We start from the raw sequence: 7990 nt of genomic DNA, 5'->3' as shown, positions 1-7990 counted from the left end.
AGAGAGAGAGAGAGAGAGAGAGAGAGAGAGAGAGATCAGGTAGGAAATCCCTGACCTGAGAGCCTTTCTCTCCAGAGCAAGGGACCTATACAAGATCTGTACCTTGGTTCCTGGAGCATTTCTTTTGAGATATTTAAGTATATAAGCTGAGAAGGAGACCTTCTAGAGGTCTGTCTGCAGCTTTTACAGTGCTGTATGAAAGGGGCAGTTTCAAATTTTTTGTTTTCTTTCTTCCATTTCTTTCTTTCTTTCTTTCTTTCTTTCTTTCTTTCTTTCTTTCTTTTGTTATTATTTATTTTGATTGAGACAGCATCTGAGTCTGTATCCCAGTATGACTTTGTGGAGTAGGTTGGTCCTGAACTTATGAATTTTTGCCCATATTCCCCCTGCCCCTGTGCCAGAATGAGCTCTTAAAATGAGGAACAGATTGAGAAGGGGAAGATGGAAGAAATTAATTCTAATAGAAACATCTTCCCTAGAAATTTAGTGTTCTGTTATAGAATCATTGTGTACAAAATATGAGTCCCAGCCAGATCTGGTAGTACATACCTGAAATACCAGCACTCCAGAGACTGAGGGAGGTGGACAGCAAATTTGAGGTCATTGCAAGGTACAGAGTGAGAATTTGACTCAATTAAAAGAAAACATGAACCAACTCAAAATGCCAATCTAAACTGTCACTCGAGTGCCTATCGCTTAGAGTCAATGCACACAGTCTTTTAGAGCTTCTATCATAAGCTCCCTCTCCTCTTGTTCCTCCTTTCACTTCATCTTTTTTGAGATAGCATCTAACTGTAGTAGTCTAAGCTAACCTAGAATTTACAGAAATGCTTCTCCCACAGTCTCCAAAGAGCTGGGACTGCAAGCTTGGGCAACTACCGTCTTAAGCAAATCCCCTGTCTAAAACTCTGCTCTCATTTGAGAGTAGAATTTCCATGTTTGTTCAGTGTAGGGTGTGTAAGAATTTTTCTACTGGTGTGGAATTTGGGCATGTCTGTCACATTGTCTGGGCAACAATGCTACTTGCTGCAGTTCCAGAGCTAGTGCTTCTGAAACCGGAAATGTGAACAGAGCTGACTTAGTGCCATTACTTTCTCTTACTCCTGTAAGAAAGAGGAAAGCGTGCACTCGTTAGCAGTGATGTGCCAAACCACAGGAGAGGCTTTGTACAAAGGAGCATTTGTGGCTTTTGCACAAATTATTCCTAAACGAAGGCTGAGGACAGCGTATGACACTTTTCAAAGCTGCTTCTGGATTGGTATTTCACTGAAACGAACATCTTTGAGCAAGACCGGAAAGACGAAATCTATGTTTCATGACCTCTGCAGGAAAGAAATAGTTGCACGATGGAACATTCTAGAGCAGCAGCAGGCTCAAACCATGGCCCCGGAAGAACAGTAGGCCTTTTTGGGTAGGAGGGGGGCAGAGAGGGAAAATCTAATGCCCAATAAGGCTTCTTATAGTTTTCCACTCTCTCCCCCTCTCTGTTCACCTTTAGCCTAGCATGTGGGCTAGGAAAGCCAGGAAAGGAGAAAGTAGAGGAAATAAAGAAAAAAAAAATGAAAGAATGTCAATTTCAGGAAGTCCAGAACTTCTTGAACGCTAAAGTTACCTGCAAAACCCCTGACTCTCTATCAGGCACCCAGCTGTACTGATGCTGCACCCGGGTGTCCCAGGCATGGAGATGTGGGCTTAGAAAAAGTCAGAGCCGATTCAGAAACGATCCAGACTAAGGGAAGCTAGAAATGAGAGCTTTGCTACTGACACATACGGACATGTGATTCTTTCCCTCGCTGTAGTGACGAAGCTGCCTTACAACCAAGACCCCTTGACCTCCCCTCTTTCCACCTTCCCTCATATACACAGGAAGACGTTTTCTTGAAATTTAATTACCCTCTCAAAGAAGAGATCCAGTGGAACTGGAGGCGCTTGCCTTCCTTCCGGTCTCCTCTTTGAAATTCTATTCACCAGAGCACTCTGAATTCAGTGCATGAATGACTGGAGAAAGTCATCATGTTTAGATGGACTTTATATTGTCTGTTCTTCGGTTCAAATCATTTCCAAGAGGAGTATTTACAAACTCTACTCTGCACATTGGACATATCCAGTCCTTCAAAAGCTAGCCATTGCCCATAATCTTCCTGTTTTCTTCTCTTCCTATGAAGGCATTTGAGCCTCACCTGCTCTACCTGCTCCCTTTTGCATTTGCTCCTGAAGAAATGTACAGGTGAATACATCAGCATGCCCTTTCTTCTGTGTTGGTCTGTGTTGTCAGCCTGTTGCAGCTAAGCTTCAGTGAGGAAGGGAAAAATCCCTTGACAACCGTGGTTATTACTAGTAAATAGCTAAGGAGAGAACCAAAGGATGAAGTTAGGCCATTTGCAGGAAAGTGGATGCAAGTAAAAGTAATCATACTAATTGAATTAAGGCAATCCAAGAAAGAGAACTATGTGTCTCCCTTGGTTGTAGTTCCTGGATCTTATATAGCTAAATAAAAACTTTTGCATAGTTGCATACCATGACATACATTCAATATGAAAGCAGAGGTAATGCTGTCTAGGGGACAAAGGGCCCATCAGAAGGGAGTGAAGGATGAAAAATGAGAAGGATATGAGGGGAGATGCACTCAATGTACAACATACACATTATGAAAGCAGTGCTCTTTACTGCATTTCTTGGGCTACTTTAGGCTCCGTGGACGACATTAGGAACATTCTTAAGTAGCCCGATCTCCTAGACAGCACCAGGCTGAAGGAATTTCAGGAATAAGTTGTTTCCTTTTCTGTCACAAAAAGGCAATATACAGAAATTGTCTATTGTATCTGTACAATTTCACTGTGAAGTAACTGAGCTTTCAAGAATAAACTCTAATGAACAAGCAAATAACTTGTCACACCAGGATATCTCTGTGCAAAATAGAAATCTCATATGCAATGTCTCAGACAGAATGCTATCATTTGCATAAAGAATGACAAAATAGCTGGGCATGATGGCACATGCTGGTTTTTCTAAACTCATTTATTCTTTCACAATTTCATGTATACATGTAAATCGATGTAGACATATGATATTCCTGGTCAAAGTTGGCTCCATTATTGTCTCTTATAACCAGCTCATGAATTCTTTCATACTCTCAAGGTTCAGATAATGTTGATACTTTTCTAAATGTTCCAGACAAGGAAGAGGAGGAGGAGAGAAATTGTCCTAGTTTTTCCTCTCTCTCTCTCTCTGTCTCTCTCTGTCTCTCTCTGTCTCTCTGTGTCTGTGTCTGTGTCTGTCTCTCTCTGTGTCTGTCTCTCTCTCTCTCTCTCTGTGTCTGTCTGTCTCTCTCTCTCTCTCTCTCTCTCTCTCTTTCTCTCTCTCTCTCTTTCTCACTTTGAGACAGGGTTTCTCTGTATCGCCCTAGCTGTTCTGGAACTCACTTTGTAGTCCAGGCTGCCTTCCAACTCAGAGATCTGCCTGTCTCTGCCTTTCAACTGTCTTTTTCATTCTCTCTTCTTTCTCTCTCTCTTTCTTTCCCTCCATCCCTCCATTCCTCAGCTTCTCCCTCCAAATGCAAGGATAACATATCAAAAATCTAACAACAGGTATAAAAATGAAGCTCCCAGTCAGTCTCACACATAAATATATATTGGAAATCGCCTTACAAAATATTAATGCTATGAATCTGGCAGCACAGAATGCTTGTACACGAATGGAAACTTAAGGGTTCTTTGGAGTTTTGGTTGTGTTGGATGGTGTTTTGCTGGGGCAAACATGTAAAGCAGTGTTTTCCTGAAGCAGACACAGGCGAAGGGCTAAGACAGACTTGTGAATGAACTGAAGCAGACACAGGAGAGAGAATGTTCTGCTAAAGCAAGCATGTGAAAGGACACATGATGAGGGATTCTTTGTTAACAACATGCATGTATTAGTCTGCCTTACATTGTATAGCTGAGCTCCATTTGTCAGGATTCCATAGAAAGAAACACACCAAAACACTTCTAGTGATGTGCCACAGTTTCTTGCCGCTTTTGTGGACTCAGGCTCTTTGGCAAAGTGATGAAAGCTGAGATCGACACATGTGCTGAGGCAAGATACATGCTGAGGCAAGACTCGTGGTGGACACGGGATGTTTGGAGGGAATATAAATAGAATTTGATGGACAGTGACAGAAGCTGAGCTAGGCTTGCTTATAGAGCTAGCTGTACAATGCTCGTTGGTTTTGCATCCTCACTAATTGATAATCTTCTCTTCACTGAGAGAAGCACAGCCGAGAACTTCTCCTGGTGTTCCTGTTGGTCCCTCCTGCTGGCTAAGGCCTGACTAGTCTCTGCTAGGTAGTGCCACCACTGCTGTTCTTGTTTGATCGAACTGGACTGCTGGTGTATCTGCAAAGTGTTTGCAAGTGGCTGCAGCTGCCGCTGCTGACCTGTGAACTGAACTCCAGACAACACAGACAGGAGTTGCTCCAAAGAACCTTTCTAAAGAGGTCCACTTCCCCTGTACCTTTTTTTTTTATTACTCTGGTGACTGGTGGGCTATAAGAGAGGTTAAAGTGTTTAAGAAGCATTATTAAAAATAAGATTTAAAAATATTAAAGTTACACTTACACCTGCAGAAAGATAGACCATTTGAATCATTCGAGAATGACTTAATATTTAAGAATCTATTAATCTAATTCATTCAACTAACAGAGTAAGGAAAAGGCATTATTGTGATAAATGCTGACAAAATTTAACAGTGAACACCAATTTCTGATGATACTTTCAGAACATGTGCAATGTTCAGCATTTCTAAACCAATCTTACTATTTTTACATTTTGGATTATTTCACTATTTGTCCCTTTATTTCCATTCCTATTGTTCTTTCCCCTTTATCTTTTTGAGACATGGCCTCATGTATCTTGTACTGGCTTCAAACTCATTATGTAGCCTAAGATAACTTTAAATTTTTTATCTTCCTGCTTCTGCCTTCCAAGTGGTTGAATTACAGGAATACAGCAAATGCCCAGTTCATAGAGTTCTGGGGAATGAACTCATGAATGCTAAACAGTAGTCTACCAATTGAGCTACAACACACCTAGCCTTTTAATTCATATTTTCAATAGGGACAATAATATGTACTTCTCAGTATTGTAAGGTATGCTGGTTGGTTGATTTTTGTTCTTTCTTTCTTTCTTCCTTTCTTTCTTTCTTTCTTTCTTTCTTTCTTTCTTTCTTTTTTCTTCTTGATACAAACAAGGGTCAACTTGGAGGGGAGAACCTCAATTAAGAAAATACTTCCATCAGACTGGCCTATAGGTGGCCAGTCTGTGGTGGCATTTTTTAAAATTAATGATCTACATGAGAGAATACCGTCCATTGTGGGATGCCACCTTTAGGAAGATGATCCTGGGTATAAGATAGCAAGCTGAAAACATTATGGAGGGGCAAGCCAGTAAGCGATGTTCCTCCATGTCCTCTGCTTCTATTACTGCTTCCAGATGCCTGCCTTGAGTTACTGCCTTCAGTGATGCAATGTAACCTGGGAGTTGTAAGATAAAGTAAAGCATTTCTTCTCCTATGTTGGTTTTAGTCTGTTTAATCACATTAGTAGAAATCAGACTATGCAGATTCAATAATAGTGTGTGGGAAGTACTGCCACACAACTCTCTTTCCTTCTTCTACTTTATTTTCTTACCCATGCACCATTCACTAACCCTGCTGAGGACACTAAGAGAGGTGGTAGACTCTCGTTTCATTGATTTCCCATTTTCTTTCCATTTTACCAACTGATTAGAGTAATGTTATCACTACTCTGGCTTGTTTATTCATATATGGTCCTATCAACCTAGTAACACACTTCCTGATGAGTAAGACACTGGGCCTCTACCCCATGCTAACTCCTGGATCCCCTTAATGTGTCATACTGATTGGCTTCATTCATTGTAATAATTTAATGGCTCCTGGCCCTATTTTGAAACTAGAGTCACTTTAGAAAGTTTCCCCAGATTATCTTAGTTGACAAATAGAACTGTAAAGTCATGTAGTCATCATTTGACTCTAGTTAGAAAAACTGCTAGTTTCCACAGTTAGAATGGTGTGCCTTAACTCCTGTTGACACTTAATCTTCATTGCGAGGCATTGAGAGGCTTGCACTTTCATCTCAGTATGGTATTTGGAGGTGGGATATTTGAGGGGCAGTTAAAGTTCCATGAAGCCATAGGATGGAGGTCTAACTTAATGGGACTAGGTAATATAAGGAATGGAGAGTCTGATTGGGTGCTCCATTGTTGTAGAAAATATTTAACCTCAATCCTGGGCTTCTACTCTGCCTTTGATCATTCATTTCCCAGATAACAAAAGACATAACTTTTATTATTTACAATAAATCTTAATCAGCACTAGAGCTTGGTAGATATTTATCCTCCGTGCTATTAAGTCTACTTTTCTATTGATAACTCAAGTTATTACTTACTATGTTTTTTTTGGGGGGGGTGGTCTTAACTCCAATTGGCCAGCCCTCAGGGTCATGCCTTCTTGACTCCTAAATCATGGTGTCTTTCTTCTCTCTTTGCTCTCTTCTCCTCACCCCTGCCACCCTCCCCTCTGCCATGGCTCTCCTCCAACCACAAGGCTGGGAACACTAAGTCCTACCTATCTCAATTCTTCCCATCTATCAGCTGTAGGCATCTTTATTCACCAATTAGATAACTTGGGGATAAGGTCACTTGTAGATTTTCTTGTTTCTGGGGCAACCAGGTCTTGGGGTCCCCATTAAGCATTACAATACATATCATCAGACCAAACCTCTGTTCACTCAAGCACCTTAGAAATCAGCAGAGTCCAGCAAGAAGGCTCTTTCCAGGAGCTACTCTTATTGTGAGGTCTAACTAAGGCTCTGAAAACAGGCTTAGAAAACAGCATGAGCCATTGTGCTAGCTATTGTTACTGCAAATGCCCCCACTGTGGATCTCCTTTAGCATTTGTCTCAGTTTTTTTCTCTTAGTTACCCTTTGTAATTGCATTTGACTCAAATAGGTTGACTGCCTTTTTGAATAATTTAAAGCTATTTGGGGCCTTAATTACAACTGCAACATCTTTTCATATTTGCTTCATAATATAACTTAATCATGGGAGTATTATCCTATTACTAGTGACTTCCCATAGGCAGGCAACTAGAGCTATGTAATACATGAACATGGATGTGTATGTGCAGGAATCTTACAGGCCATTGTAGAGCTGTTATAATAAGTACAGCTCTACAATGTACTTATTATAACAGCTCTACAATGTCAATAGTCTCTTACTCCTTTGATAGATCATAATCAAAGAAATGGATAAAAAATAACAGACTGAGTATGTATATACACATATATGTTATATGTAATTCTAGGTAAATGGAATAATATGATTCTGTATGTTTTTTCAAACACCCTTAATGTATTTATTCTTCCTCCCCCTTCTTTCTCTCTCCCTCTCACCTCTATATTTATAGCCTCCTAACTTTTCCATTTTCCCTTTCAGAGTGCCTGTGTTTTGCCATTACCCACTTCAGAAATGCACCTATGAGCTCTCAACAGTACGGCTGCCTAAGCAAAGCCAATATAGTGACAACACGAGTTGTCATATCAATGTAGATAAGGAAAATTTTATGTGGTACCACCCCTAGATGGAGAGCTGCAGGTGAGAGAGGGAGAATCAGTTTCCTCCAGGGACAAACACCCACAGAGATTGTCCAATCCTAAGTGACTATTCTTGTATATGTGCTCATGTGAACAAGCCGAAATGGACTCAGTAGGTTATATATTCATGGGTGTGTATACACATACACACACACACACACACACACACACACACACACACACACACAGATATTCACGTAAAAATCAAAGGTGAGGAAGAAATCATGAACTCTGGAAGAGGACATGGTAGGAATTGGAGATGAAAGGGCTGGAATGATGTAGATTCAGTGTTTTTGTATTTTATATTTAAGGAAGAAAATTACTTTGCATATGTCTGTTTTGGT

This window comes from Mastomys coucha, chromosome X (genome assembly GCF_008632895.1).
Source record: "Mastomys coucha isolate ucsf_1 chromosome X, UCSF_Mcou_1, whole genome shotgun sequence".
NCBI lineage: Eukaryota > Metazoa > Chordata > Mammalia > Rodentia > Muridae > Mastomys > Mastomys coucha.
Note: the sequence above shows the minus strand (reverse complement) of the source record.